Here is a 16,854-nt window from a genome sequence, read left to right as displayed (position 1 = left end):
AAACAAAAATTACTTTTGTTGTTTATTTTTTTATATAATTTATTTTTTTTTAATTTATTTAATTTAAGTTAGAATTACTCCAAATACCTTTGGTAATTATCTTAACACTTCAAGGAGGTACAGTTGAAATTTAGAATTTTAGTTCAATATACTTAGCTCAGTTTTTAAATATAATTTAGAGCACTGTTTTTTACTTTTTAAATCTTAACAATCAACTCTAGTTTAACTTATATCTCAAAATCAATTTGTACTGTATTGTTTATTGTACTTAAACCAGCTCAGATCAGATTTTTTTATACACTTATGGTATTAAGCAGATAAAAATCTAGGCTGTACAGTAACCTCTTGCTTATTTGTGCACATTGTGTCCACAGAAAAAGTGCGTAAATATATGAGAGATTGTAAAGATACGAGAGGTACCAAATATAATTACTATAATGGATGTTTTTTAATATTGCTTCTAGTTAAAAGCAGGCTGGGGAATTTATAACTTTTAACAAATGCTTAATTTATTTATAAATATGAAAACACAAGATAAAACTATACATAAATAAAATAAATTATATAAAATAATAACACTTGTAGAAAATTTTTACTCATTTTAACAATTAGTAGATTTTATCTTTATTTATATGTGACTTATTTAATACTTTACATTTATATTCTATTCTGTTTAGCAAATTCAATTTATAATTAGGCACTTGTTTACAATTAAGAAATGGTGTGTTGTCTATATTTAAATTTGTTTCTATAGCCTTATACAAAAATATGCTTTGTGCTGTAATGGATTTCTTCTTTTGAACAAAAACATATAAAATATATGAAAAATGTTTAGTAAAAGTTGTTTATGTTACTACAACTTTTTTATTTTATTTAATCTCTTATTGTTAACAAAATTTATGATAAAATGAAGTATAAATGTTTATCAATTAGTCAAGGAACAGAAGTTTACAAAGTCTAAAGATGTAGAGAGCTGAGTTAGCATAAAAAAAAATGTTTCAAATTAAAAATATACAATAAACCTAATTTATACAATATAAAAAAAAAACATTTTTTGAATTTATAGAATTCTAAAATGCGTAACTAAACAAGAATGCTTAAAGATGCGTGAGGTTACTGTATTTAGTTTTTTTAATAACAATATGCATATTAGTTAACTGTATACAAACATAATAATAGTATTGCTTTACAAAATTATGCAATTTGCAGTCCTTATCAAGTGTTCAGTTTAAGACTAATATCTAAGGACTGCAGATTGCATAATTTTGTCTGTTCAAAAAATATTTAGAATAAAGAGAAAAAAGGATTACATTATGCCAAGAGCACAATATGACATGGGTTGCATTTACATTTTTAACAAAACTATGAAAAAGTTTGTTTTAATTCTAAATTTACTTTGATAACTGCATACAAATTATTTCCATTATTTATAAGATTCTAAAAAAGAATTTAGTTAATTGTTTGACAAATAGAATTTATTTATTTTAGCTGTTATATAGCAGGAAACCCTATGTTTACAAACTATAATATAGTGAATTAAATATCTTTTTAACTTTATAGAGCTAAAAATGTTAAAACTTGAAAAAAACTTCTTTAAGTAAATTTATTAAGACTATTTATTAATTAATAGTTATTATACAATTCAAGTAAACTTTGTGTTAAAAAACTCACATTTTAAAAGCATTGTGTTGTAAAGCAGGATTATAAACAAACTATTTAACCTGTAACAACAAAGTTTCAGTATTAAAAATTTACACTAACAAAATAGAAGTACTTAAACTTAAACAATCTTAACAAATAAGAATTAATAAAACTAAGTCATCTTATTCAGTTTTACCTAAATTATGAAATTAACTTCACTCAACACAAATCAAGGTCCCTTACAATTAGTATACTGGTCAATAAAACTGTCTTATCAGTAAACACTATCTGGTGCTTTAGAATTTTCTTTTATGTATTCAGCCGCCATTGTTATATTAATTTCTTTCATATTCTCATCAGCTGGTGCTTTGTTATTTTCTTCCATATCTTTAGCAGCTAGTGTTATGTTATTTTCTTTCATATCTTTAGCAAATAGTGATTTGGTGTTTTCTTTCATATGTTTATCAGCTGCTGCTTTGGTATTTTCTTTCATGTCTTTTGCAACTGGTAATTCTAAAATTTTTTCCATAACTGACAGGTGTATACTTTCTAAAATTTTATTCAAATCATCCTTACTTTTAGTCTTGTACAACCATTTATTAATATCATCAGTAGCTGTGACTTTGAGCTCTCCTTTGGAATGGTTATACTTCATGACATACTTGAAATTGTCAGGAAATTTTGTTTTCTCCACCAACTCTTCACAAGAAGTTCTAAATTCATCCAAACGTGGAACATGTGGCATGATTGTACCACTTATAACTCTGGTAAAATACAGAAATGAACATATTGTGAGCTCTATTTATAGTTTTGGGTTTAGAATTGTTATAGCTGTAGTGATTATCATAATTAGTGATTGATTTTCAAAAATGTACTTTTAGTAAATTTAATACACTTTTCAGGTCTATGTATATATTTTGATTTATTCAAAAAATAATTTTTGATTAAGTTATGCACCGAGAAAAGCTGTTTAAGAATTTTTTAAAGTTTTTTTTGTTCATTATTAATAAATAAAGCAAATAAATGTAGATATTTAAATTACTATTCGTACAAACTACTTTTCACGCTATTTCATATTAAACTATTTTTATAACTTCATACCTCTAAAACGAAGATACTGTAGTAAGGAAATTAAAAAATATTTTAAATTAAAAGCAGAAAACATAACAAACAGAAAAATTATTTTATTAAACACCGTGCATAGCTATTTTTGTAAATAAATATACTGTCAAAATTAAATCAAACTGTTATTGTTTGTTGAACGATAAAAAAGCGCTAGAAATGTTTGGACTACAGTAGTACAGTCTAAAGTTTGATGTACGAAAATTGAATATATATATAAAAAAATTAAACTGGAACTTTTATATTTTCAAAATTATAAATTTTATTTTCTGCTTAAACATTTTGCAAATAAGTTTAAGTATATTCTAGCGCCTGAGCAATAAAATTTTAACAAGATCAATAAAAAATTATTATCTATCAATAATTTTTACTTTATCAGTACATATATAATAGGCTAAAAAAGTGTCTAGCTGGATAAAAGTAAAGTGCTCAAACAAACGTGAGCAATTATAAAATGATAATGCGTTTTGAACAAACGTTTATTTGGTTTTACCACGGTTTCGCTGCTAAGCAGCTCTTCAGGTACAATAATAAAACGACGATCTAAAGCATATTTTTAAATTAAAGATAGGAAATGATTAGGTAAGTATCAGTACTAACTTTTAAGTGAATAACTATTAAATAATTGATTAATAATTTTAACACAAACAACTAATAATATTTTTAGTTTGACAATAAATAAAAACTTACTTTTTTACATCTAACTTAAAAAGTTGAAGATAATCTTTTATACTAGAACGTAAATTTTTTTTAATATCCAGACTTAATAAGGAAAACTTAATTAATTCTTGATAAAATTCATTAGCTGATTAAAAACATAGCTTAGGTTTTTAAATAGAAAACTAATATCATTCAACTTTACTCAAGAAAATATTAAGTATTATGCCAAGAAAATTTTTTCCAACAAATAATGCTTAACATTAATAGTGACTTTACTAATACTTTTTTGTTCAGTGTTAAATTTATTACAACTATAATGATTAAGTTAAGAATCTTTGTTGGTAAACGAAAAAACTTTAAACTTTAAAACACTAAAGTTAAAATACGCTTTTTATCTAGGTAATTTACTTTTAGTTAAGAGCAAAATTTCGAAAGTTCATTTTCATAATTTTTCACTTTGGGAAACACTGCTCTAAATAAAAAAGATTTAAAACATGTGATTTTCGAATGGACAATGAGTAAAGCGTTTGCACTAAATATTTTACTTTATGTTTGTTTACCTATTTTACACGTGTTTATTTTTTTTAATTAGTATGGTTTTACTTATTTCTTTAAAAGTTTACTGATATTTAATGTCTAGTCAATTAAACGACAAAAAAAAAGGCTCAAAATATTTGGTCCTAGGACCTTGTGCACGAAGAACCCTTTGATTACTGGGTCGCACACAACGGATACCTTTTAACGTCTTGTCCAGGACGAATACCTGAGATAATTTTTACCAAGCAATTATAGTCTTATGCAAGTATAAATCATTTTTTAATTTTAGTTTGAAAACTTAAAACTAAAACACATTATTTGCAATTACCACATTATACTACTACTTATCTTTTTTGGTTTTTAATAACAAAAATTCTTAAATGTTCAAAATACTTTAACTTTTATTAGCATTTGTCTAGTTTTAAATAATAGAAAAAAATATGTAGACGAATTTTTGCAGTTTTAAATAAATACTAATTTTAAGAATGCATATTACTTTTCATTTACAACCAAACGGCTTTTTTATGAAGCTTCAAGCAACTGATTTAAAAGGTTTTTAATATGTTATAAATATTAAAGCTGTAGAAGAGTATTACTAAAAAAACTATTGACAACAGTAGTATAGGCTTTATCCCAAAAACTAACATTTCAAAATTAAAACTACCTATTTTTTGAAAAAATGAAATTATTTAAGAATCCATGAAAGCGTATTTTTAAGGGTTGCTATAAGAAAAAAAAGTTTAAATAGTTATCCAAAAAAAACTCTAATTTTGGAAATTAAAATAGATTAAAAAACGTCTTAAAATAAAAATCTTGACTTGATATATTACTGGGATCAACTTAATTTACACACTTTTAGCCCACCAAATATATTTTGAGTCTTTAGGTATAAGTTTTGTTTTTATGCAATAAAACATTATTTCGCATTTTTTTTTTCAAAAGTAATTTTTACAATAAAAATCATTTCAAATCTGTTTCTTTAACAAATATTCAAAACATTTTATTTAATTTCTTATATTTTTAATACATTGTGCTGGTTTAAATTTTATTTAAAAGCCAATGAGGAGGTTTTTTGTTTTAAATAAACCTGTTTATAATTAATTTCAAAGTCCGCGTTTAAATTTTTTGAATTAGCTTAAAATACAAAACATTAAAAGAAAAAAAGAACTACGTTATTGAAATTATATCAACAAGTTTTATTATTAAATGTAAATTTATTATAAATTTGCAAAATTTTTTTATTAACTTATTTAGTTTTGCTTATAGCCAACTACAAATCATAAATAGTAATGACAATCTGAAAAAAAAACTTTTAAGTTTTATTAAACTTACAAATATGTAAATAACATACATTACAAATTAAATTACATAAGTTGCTTTTAGGAATTTTCGCTCATTAATAGTATATGCTATCATAGCAGTTTATTTTTGTGCAACACTAGTAACTTACGCATTTTTATTAAATAAGCTACAAAAAATAAAGCTATAATTACAAGATTATTCAAACTGTTGCGTGACATCCCTTAACTGCTGATTTAACTCGAAACGAAACGAAGCAAAAACAGTTATCCTTTTTTCTGACATTAATTTTCCTCATTTAAAACGATTTGATGTTTGCTTAGCAACAAAGAAAATTGCAAAGCAAATCTTTACGACATAATCGTTTTCATTTACATGAAAGTTTATTAAAAGTTTATTTTTACTTAAGTAAACACATTCATTCAGATAAAGTTCGACTTTTTGTGAAAGTATTTATTTAATTAAGTATTTCATTGATTATCTGTGTATTAATGACTCGATTTAACAATAATTTATTTATAACAGTACTGTTTGATTAAACTTTCTAAAACTATATGGTTATGTAAACATTTTTCGTTCATAGATAAAACTTTGCTTTTTTGAGTATTATATTAAAAAAGACGTCCAATATATTTTAACTCTTTTTGCAGGATTGCAGAAAATATTTAAAAAATAGTTTTACTATCTAAATAACTTTATTTGTATTTACTTCAACATTATCTTTACTTTAAAGTATAATAAAATATCAAACTTTTTTAAATGTTTTCCAAGAGGTAAATTAAAAAGTTTCTTTTGTTACTTAAACTTAAACAACTTCTGCAACGAACAAACGAAGAAGTTAAGTTAAAGAACTTAAACGTTTATATTTAAGAGAATCATTATAGTTGTTCGCTTTGAACTGTTGTCATAATTATAATTATTCTTTCAGTAACAGTTTGAAGTTTATTAAGTCATAAATGAAAATAAACTTTTGAGTCCACCTAGTGGTTTAACGAAAAAAAGTTCTAGGAAATTATACATAAACATTTATAAAAAAATGTTTACTTCAAAAATGTAACTATGTTTATACGTTTTTAACATTATAAATTACAAAAAAAAAATTGAACAAATCACTTAATTGTTTAAATAGCAAAAGTAAAAGCTAATTTAAAAGGACAAAAACTCTAAAATTGATATAATTAATTTACAAGTTTTAAATGTAACCAAAGTCTAAAAAACAATAATTTTACTAAATTTTATTTGAATATAAAGTTGTTGCTCTAACTTTGTATTTGATAATGGATAAGTTTGCATTGAACGACTTTTGTTTTAAAAAATAAACATTTTTAATTCAGATGTTAAATTTTTTTTTAAACTTTCAGCAGACAAAAGTTTATTAAAATAAAATAAAATATTTTTAAAAATATAAAGTTAACAGCTTATTTCAATTCAAAAAAAAAAGACGTAAGAAAAAATAATCTCTCTTTTTTTTTCCGACATCAGTTTGTCTCGTTTGAAAAGACTTCATGTTTGCTCAGCTACCCGAAACACTTGAAACGCAAATCTTTGAAAGTTTCGTGTATTCACACTGAAGTTTATTGAAAATATATTTAAGTTGTTTGTAGTGAGTTCTGTTTTTTTTAGGAATTTTGTTGAATTGGAACAATACATTTAAAAAGGATGTCAACAAGACTGGAAAGTATATTTGTCAGGCTGCTTGCATCGTGTTTGTTGGTATCCATTACTTGTCATCAAGTAAACAGTTTTGCGGAAACAGCATTATTGAGCATGTAAGTTTTTAAAACTTAACAAAATTTAAAATTAAAATTTAAAAAGTTTAAGTTTATAACGAACTTTATAATTTTTTTTAACTCTTAGTAAAAAAAACTATTTTAGTTTATGTTATTTTTTATACAAGTGATTTGGAAACACTTCAATTTTTAACAAAAACAACTTACTTAAAAAGGACGTTAAAGTCCTTTAAAAGTCCTGGACAAGACGTTAATAAGTTCCCAAGTGGTGTGCTAGTTTTTTCGTTCACCTAGGTCCTAGGAAAAAATATTTTGAGCGCTTTAGTTTTTGTCCTTCAATAGACAATACTCAAAACATTTACTAACCATACGTGACTAGGTGTGACTCAGTTAAGAATTCTTACTGTATAAGAATAAAGTTATTCTAATACCTCATGAGTAATTACAAAAAAGTTGTATTCACTTTTGAATGTGTTTACTGATTTAAAACTATATGTAGAAAATAATAAAATATGTGTTATTGTTTTCTTAAAAGTTGACGATTAGTTTTAAAATTAAGTTTGTTAAAAGTAAAACACTAAAAATACAACCGTTTAATTTCTTATAAAATTCTATACTAATTTATGATGTAATATTTTATCAAAACTAAAAAGTTTTACGATATAAAAGATTATAAATGTTGTTTTAATAGTTACACAAAATTTATGTATAAATGTTTTTTTATTGATTATCGGTTTCTTTAGTATATTCAAACAAAAAAACAAGTAAAATATTTTTAATCAAACAAAATACTTATGAATAAATAATAAAATTGACAATGTCACGAGCAAGAGTAACATTGATGCGTTGCATTTCCTTCCGAAATTGATAAATAATTAAAAAATTGTTTTAAGAGCAGAAATTTTTCGTTTAGATATCGATTTTTAGAAAATTTACATTAAAAAAATGTATTTCTCGGTAAAATGTCAATTACAAACCGGATATTTAATAGCTGGTGACGAACGCTTGCTAAAATGTTGGCTGAAACTGCGTTAAAAAGTCCCAAGTGTGCGATATTTTGACGTTATGGTTTTAAAAGATTTTGAAAGTAATCACAGAAATTATCAAAATAACCAAATAAGTAAACACTAACACTGATACAGAGCTCATTTTATTTTAAATGATTACTTTGATAACTTTTTCTAGTACAATTTTCGTGCATGTTGTTTCAGTACTAAATTTAAAAAATGTTTTAAAATAACAAAAGTTATATAAAAAATGTTAAAATGCGTTAATAGTACTAGTGTAGTCTTACATTTTGATATATATCATATATGTGTAAGTCATAGAGTAGTAAACAGTTAGTACTTTGTATAAAACTTTTTTAACATGTAAATCTCGTCATGTAACATATTTCCAACAGAGTTCGATGAACCTATTGACAAGTAGCATTAGCAGCTCGAAAATTGACAACTTAGTTGATCGAACAAAAACATACTTTGATAGGACAAATAATGCAAGTAAGTTATACTGTGTTGTGTAGTCTTCTTTTTTTGTACGCATATGATTCAGTTTTATTTTGTTTTTTAAAGATACTAAAAAAAGAACAATTTTTTTTAACATATGTTTATATAGGTATAAAAAAAAGTATTAGTGTTAGTGAGTATTTTTCAAATAGGATAAATTAAAAGTATATTGAACAATCTTATTAAAAATTCATACATAAAGTTTAAAATAAACTTCCCCAAAATGCTTAACTCGTTTATTAAATATTTACTTTCAAACGATAAAAATCATGTAACTCAAGGTTATCGTACGACAAAAACTCAACAAAACAAGCTTTACAGTAAGTATTTTTCCAAACAAAACTAATCTGAAAAAGAATGTCTATTTTACCATAAAAAAGAAGCGAAAATGCTTTTATTAAAACTAAATCTCAATGTTTTTAATGTTAGAAACCTTTCACATAATTAAATTAAGAAACTATTTTCTTAAAATAGTGAAAAATGTTAAGTAATGGATTATATAAGTTTTGTTTGTTTAACAAAGTTATACTCGGTGTACTACTATGGTACACTGACACATAAGAAGGTATACAAAAGATTTAGAACTTATTTAAACTAATTATAAGAACAACTAGAAAAATAAATTAGTACAATTTGTTGTTTTAAAGTTTAATGGGAGTATAGTTGAATAAGATTAAATTTCTGTTTTTGTAGTTTGTACCAAAAATGTTTCTAAAGATTAATAAATTAAAAATATTTGATTAAGCATTAAACGGTTTTAATTGATCCATAAATGTTTAAGTTAAACGTTTTGTTTAGGCTAGACAACTTTGAAATATATGTTTTTAATCAAAAAGTTACACTTAAGTTTTCAAAGTAAATTGAGCTTAAGAGTTACTTAAGTACGCAACAAATTAAAAAAGACGGAAAAATACAGGTAAAGCTTCTTAGGAAGTGGAGAGTTTTGTGTCGGTAGATTAACCTTTTCCAGATAACATAAAGTAGCCACCCTATAGTGATTAATGAGATATAAATTACTTGGGCATATGTCAGACTTCCTTGAAGTAGGTTTTTATTAATTGGAAGTCTATTAGTTTTAGAGCTGGTTGTGAGTACAAGAAATAACAATAACTTTCATTGAGTACTTTGTTGTTTTATACACTTAACATGCTTCTAAATATACTCCGTCTATTCAAAAAAACATTTGTAAAGGTAAAACTACTTTAAGTTAATATTCTATTATGATTGCAACTACAAAAAAAATAACTAAAATTTAAAACTTATAACTTCGGTGTTAAAATATTTTTGTACTGATTAGTGTTTGTGAAGGATTTATAAACAACTTACATACTTTAACTCAAGTTTATAAAAACTTGACCACTTAGAATACTAGTTTACTACCGTTCTTTATGTTTTAAATTTTCATACTAATATAACTGTTTGATTTTTTTATCTTAAGTACAAACAAAGTATGTTTTAAAAAACTGCATTCTTGTACTCGAATTATAATAAAACGAAACCCTACTACTCGATGAATTAGTATAAGGAAAAAAAAATGCAATTCTTTTTAGTTTTACAGTTCTAAACCATACTTTTAAAGCTTACACTATTGTTTATAAAAAACTAAAATCATACTTTTATTTTGTTTTTTTAAACAAAACAGTACATAAGCCTTGTATCCAGTTTCAAAATAAATACTACTTTTATAAAAAAATGAAAGAAAGTAATTTGTTACAAAAAATTATTAAGATATAAACTAATTAGTTTTATCACATATGTACATTAAAAGTGATAATTGTAGTTAAAAGTTTTAAACGAAATATTCACTCAGCTTTCATAAGGTACAAAAAAAAAATTACTAACATTTTTTTTTTCAATAGTCTTTATGTAGCTAACAAATTAAAAAAGGATCATAAAACCCTTTTATGGTTGGTGTTTTTATTGATGATCAAATAAAATAAACGATGAATAAAACTTTCAATTCCAAAAGCTTTAGTATTTGTTTTAGATAAAACTGATGAACACAAAAAATATAGACTAAACTAATAGGAACATTTTTATTTACAATTTTATGATTTCATTAAAATTTGACACCGTTTACAAAATTTGCTATAAAATCAAAACGCCTCATTTAATGTTTTAAAATACTTGACTGTCAATAACAGAACAACACTTGAGCAATTTTTTGTAATATAAGCGTTTACGACGTTTCAATTGTTGCCATACAATTTTCAAACAAGTGTAAGAATCAAAGTGTAAGAAACCATTATCGATCGGCCTAATTTATTTATGAGTGCCCGGCATACAATTTAACACGCAAATTTTCTAATACATTTCAATTGTAAACCGTCCGTTTCATCTGACAAAAACAAAACTTATTGCAGAAAGTAACACTTTAGTATGCACCGCTTGCTGCATTTAAGTCTTGTTTAAACTCCGAGCCAAAACTGTCTTTATAAAATGTTTTGACTCTTTATTTCTTAGTGTACGTATTTTCATAGAGACTTTATAATTTTCTAAAACTTATAATGTCGCATAAGTTGTTTTAAAAACATTGGTAGTATTGCAAAGTAAAGTATATTACATCGTAGAATAAACATAGGCTAGTAGAATTTCTTTACAAGCTTATACTCAAAACAAAAAAAGGAACTTCTTTTGCTGAAAGTGTGAACAATTTACATCCATTTTTGTTTCAAAAAATGACCATTTTCATGTCTTGTATGTTTATAAAAAGATAAAAAAACTAATGAAAATGTTCTTATTTTAATTAAGATATCTATAAAAACAGCGTTTGCGCCAGACAAGTTTTTAGTGATTTTATTATCTAGTTTAATTTTGTATCGAGGTAATCTTAAATAACTAAAAAATGAAAACACTTTTGTAAATATAGTTTTAAATTATATTTAAAAAATTTTAATTACCAAAGTGTTTCCATTTTTTAGATATTTAAGATTACCTCGATACAATGTTTTTAATTTGTAATAAAAAGTATATATTTAAAAAGTGTGGAAACCTTACAGTAATTTTAATTTTACATTTTATTACAAATTAAAAATATCAAGTTTTAATAGATTTGAGTAGAAGGATGAAAAGAAGTAACAAAAACAGAAGAAACAAACAATCAAAAAAACACAAAAAAAACGAAAATTTGCTGTTCAAACGTTGATGCCGCAGCAAATATCAGAGGAGAACTTTATTTTTTCAAGGTTAACATTAAATTTGAAGAAAAAACTATTTTATTAGTTGCATATATTAGGTACTTGCAGAAGTTAATTTACGTGTTGTTTAAAAGTAATACATGTTGATAGTAACCAAATAAAATAAATTTTATGAGTAAACATATTTAGAAATCTGATATGTTTAATAAACATATATACACCATACAAAGTTTTATTTGGTGAACATGCTCTTAGTAGTACACTTTTTTTGGAGGATTCTTAGTTATAAAGTTACTAAAAGTTCAATTTTATTTTTATTATTTAAGAAAATAACACAAACTTTAAAAACAATTTAGATATTTTTATAAACACTGGGAAAAGTTTTTAACTTTACAAACTACTTGCATGGGTAGTTTGAGAATATTATTTTAAAACGACTTAATTGCGCACATATGGCAAAATGGATTTGAGTCGCGAAACTTTAAAGTGATGAATAAACTAGATAGGTTAATCGGTTCGCACAGTATATTATGTGCAGATGTTCGTATGTGCATATGCTACCTTTATCTGCTATTGTATTATCGTTAATCTCAATTGGAGTGTTTCGTTTCATTCAAATGTGACCGACTGAGACTTTTAGATTTTGTTTTTTAAATAAAATTGCTTTTTAATTTCAGGTTGAAACCTTGAAACATTTTTTTTGAGAACACTTACGTTCATGTTACTTTAAAAATGCGTCTAATTTTAAATTTAAACATACAAAAGCTGTTTTTATGGTTTTTTATAAAGTTGACCGATTTGAAAACTTTATACTCTAATGGTTAAATTTTTAGAAATTTAACAGTAAGTTGTTAAGATATATGTTTTATTTTATTTCTTTGAGTAAGTTTTAAGGCACACAAGTTTTTTAGCTATATTTTTGGTTTTTTAAACTCAAATGGTTAGTATAAAGTTGGTTATTAATAATAAAAAAATCAGGGTGAAGACTTCTGGCGGCTGACGAAAACAGAAAAACTTGGACCTCACCCAATTTATCTCTTCTGGAGGGAATTCCCTAAAATTAAAATAGACGCTGTGTTTTCCTACAGTTCTGAAATATATTTTCTCACAGGTCTGTTGTAAATTCTTAATTATAAGTTTTCAAAACTTGAACATTTATTAGAATTAGTACCTAAGTAAATACCTGAATACTTAGCTTTTAGGAATTGAAAGTTTTAACATTATTATTTTGAAATATTGCCATCTTTAATAGATTTTTTTTAAGTTGAGCTGTGAGCAAATTTATTTTTAATTATAAAAACTTAACTATTTAACATCTAAATTTTATCAAGATGATGTTTTGTTGCGTTTTTTAATTAATAAATATAAACAGGAAAATCAGTGCTGGTTTATCAAGACAACGTGCTGTACGACGAGCATCCAATAAAATTATTATCACACTTCGATCTACCGGATAGTTTGGAGAAAGTAGATGCAGCATCGTGAATGATGACCAGGTTTACTTCTTTCGCAAAGATCAGTACTGGAAGTACAGTTTGGTAAGTCTAAAGACTAAGTGCTGAAATTTTTTGTTTTTTCAACGACCAACGTTTTTAGTTTAAACTATACACCAGGAAAAGTGTTGTGAAAAAATTAAGTAAAATGTTTATTCTCGTGAAATTGTTATTATTATTTATAAGTATTAGAAAATGCTTTACTTTAAATGTTTCTCCGTACAATACTTTAAATAATAATTCATTTAAGTATTATACATGCCGCATAAAATGTGATAAGTTTTTGAAAAACTCAAAAACTAATTTTGCAACACTTTAAAGAAATGTTTAATTTAATTACAATAACTTCTATAAACTTCATCAACTTCATCATGAGTTTATAAATAACTTAACTTATTAATTAACTTATTTAACTACTTAAAGTTGTACATTGATATAACTATTTCAAAAGAATTAATAGTAAACACAAAAAAAAAACAGAAAAACAATAAGATGCAGCCGACGTACCCGAAAAAAATTTCACAGCTTAGCGGAATCCCTGAAAACTTAAACGCTGCAACAGTGAATCCCTACGACCAATCAATTTACTTTATCAAGGGAAAGAAGTGGTGGAAGCTCGACGCTGATTCGCTGCAAGTAACTCAGGGGTTTCCTCGCAAAATATCCGAGTGGTGGCGCAGTTTCGGCGAGACGACGACGGCTAAGATCGTCATGACGACAACAACTAGAAGCGCAACTACTAGTTATGACGTCATAAAGATTGAAAAAAGCGAAAAAAAGAAGCAAGGAAGAAAGAACGCAGCTTGTAATATCAGGAATAATGGAAAACTATTGCTTTTTGTTTCTTTCATCGCTTTAAAATTTGTGTTATGAAAACTATTTTTATTAACATAAAAACGTGATTAAAAATAAGCTCTTATTTAGATGCATACTTCAAAGTGCATTCCTGTCCAGTTTTAATCGTGTTCTTCTCATTTGTTGTACTGATATTGTACTAGAGGTTATTGTATTACAGTTAGTAAGAACTACATGACACTAAAATATGTAAACAGGTTTCTTCAATTATGCTGATCGTACATTTGCAAAAATTCCCTTTAAAGTTATTACTTTTTATTTGAAAAAGTTCTTATTAGCGAATATTAAGCTAACAAAGACTGAATATACAAACTTATCAGATGATTAAAATTATTTTAGTCTCTCTTTTATAAAAAAATGTTTTTTATTAGAAAAGTGCTATTGCTATTTAAAAGTGCTCTGTATTTTTTCAAAATCATTCTAAAAGTTTATATCAGAAACTACTTTAATTTTTTGTATTCATACGCTTTGTCGAGTTTTAAATCTTTAGTTAACACTTAAAAATAATAAACTTAAAAAGAAATCATAAAAACTATTATTTTCAATCTTTAAAATAGCTGTTTTTTGTTGTACATAACATTAAACCATTCTACACAACTTCTGCTGTAGTTGTTAAGCACATAAAACTACCTAAGGTTGAACGAAATCATTTGTTCTTAAAATTTAAATTATTATTATTTTAGTAACTTACCTTAAAAGGGTTGTAAGTGTTTTAGTGTTACTAGTAAATAAAGAACATTTCTTAAAATTTTTAGCTTACTAGCGCTATTAACTTTAATATATTGTATTATACAAATATTTATTTAGTTTAAATTTTCAAACTACCAAACAACTAAATATATTTTCTATGCCGAGTAAATCTTTGATGAAAATCTGAGAAATATTTTGGGTGTAAAATAAGGTTCGCTTGTATCGTACTACTTAAAGTAGCTTCTATAATAGTACTGTAAATATAACAACTAAATATTAAAGTTGTCCAGTTTGTATCTTTTTAAATGAATATAAAGTTTATGTATAAATAATTTTCTCGTTATTCTCTGATTAGAAAAACTTTTAAATAAGCTTTTGAAAAGAAATAATTTACTTTTTTAATATATCAGCTTGTTACCAACTAATATTGTCAAAAATTTTTTTAACGTAGATATATTAGGTATAATCTACCAAAAAATAAGAATCAATTTTTAAACATAAAAACTTAGATGTGTGCCACCTACGGGTCGGGTACCAAAAAGAAATCTAACAAGCGACTCATTTTAAATTGTGAAAAAAAGTTAACATCAATTAAAATTGAGCTTATTTATATCATAATAACAAACTATACAGTATCCTTCTTTTATTACACTGACATATGTTTCTGACCGTTAAACGAGTCAACACACTTCAACTGAGCTTTGTAAAAAATAAATACTGTCAGGAAAGAATAGAAGCTAAAGTAGGTGTACATGTGTCCATTAAAAATAAAAATAATTGCTATGGATTTTTATAGGTTTTTATAGTTGCTAACACAAAATAGATAATATACTAAATGTTACACAGAAATTTAAGACATAATTCGTTCAAAAGTTTTTTTTATTCAAAAAACCGATTTCGGCTAGTTCTTATCAACTACTTATGTTAGCAACTAATTCTAAGATAAAATTTTTAGTAAATAAATAGTTAGAGGTTTCATCAAAAAAAAAAAAACAAAATTAACACTAGTTATCATAAAATGTTTTTGTAACGAATCATGTCTTAAATTTCTGTGTAATATATGTAGTACAAAAAGTTATACTTATTGTTAAATCCGACTGTTATAAAACTATATAATATTTGTAATTACTAAATCTAAATTAAATAAATTAAAGTAAAAATACAAAATAAGATAACATATCATAATATAAACTGCTGACATGAATTTGAAGGAAGTACTAATTCTAAATATTTACTGGTTACTAATCATTGAAAAAAATGTATCTAATCATTACGTCACGATATATATGAACATTAGGACTAGCTTCTATTCTTTTCTTAATATATTTTTTTTCAATGACTAGCTTCTATTCTTTCCTTACAGTGTTTATTTTTTTACAGAGCTCAGTTGAAGTGTGTTGACTCGTGAAACACACAGAAACATATGTCAGTGTATTAAAAGAAGGATACTGTATAATTTGTTATTTTATATATTCCAGCGAGCTTGTTTCGCTAGGATCTTTTGTTAACAAACGATTAAATTTGTATTTTGAATAGCTTATTTATATCGCATTGTTTTTAATATGCTCCTTACTAGGTTTTATAATCTGTTACAATTTTACTTCAACGACTTAATAAAAAATTAAGGACACTTTTACACACGCGGTCTGGTAAAAACGTTTTATGGTAAATTTTTATGACTAAAATAGTTGACTTACATCAGCATACAGCCGATTAATTATAATTTTAAGCTTTTTATATTTTTAGTACGACCTACGTCACGAAAGCAATAAATCTACTAAAAAATAAACTAAAAAGTAAATTTGAAATTATACAAATCCATTAACATTGACAATATCTTTTGTGAGCCACCACAGAACCTTTTATTCTCATAACTTTTATATTCCAACAAATGACCAAGTAACGCGAAAGAGGGCCGTTTGTGGCGCAAACTTTACCGAAACTTCACTTACGGCTTAGGAAAAGTCATTGCAGGGCGATTCTAAACTGTTTTCTGAGTGCTGACGTGTGTTTATTGCCTCCGCAGCGAACCGATGAGATACTGAAGAGAAATTTTTAATTTTTTGGACCAGGTCACCGTGAAAGCGGGCCTCTTCGACAGAAAAGCTAGGTTTGTCGAGTAGTAGTTTCAACATCCGGACTACGGCTGGAGAAGTTTCAACAGGAGCAGCAAATTCGACATTGG

Source organism: Thalia democratica, unplaced genomic scaffold, assembly GCF_965202585.1.
Source record: "Thalia democratica unplaced genomic scaffold, ktThaDemo2.hap1.1 HAP1_SCAFFOLD_746, whole genome shotgun sequence".
NCBI classification, from domain to species: Eukaryota; Metazoa; Chordata; class Thaliacea; order Salpida; family Salpidae; genus Thalia; species Thalia democratica.
This window is presented reverse-complemented; position numbering follows the sequence as displayed.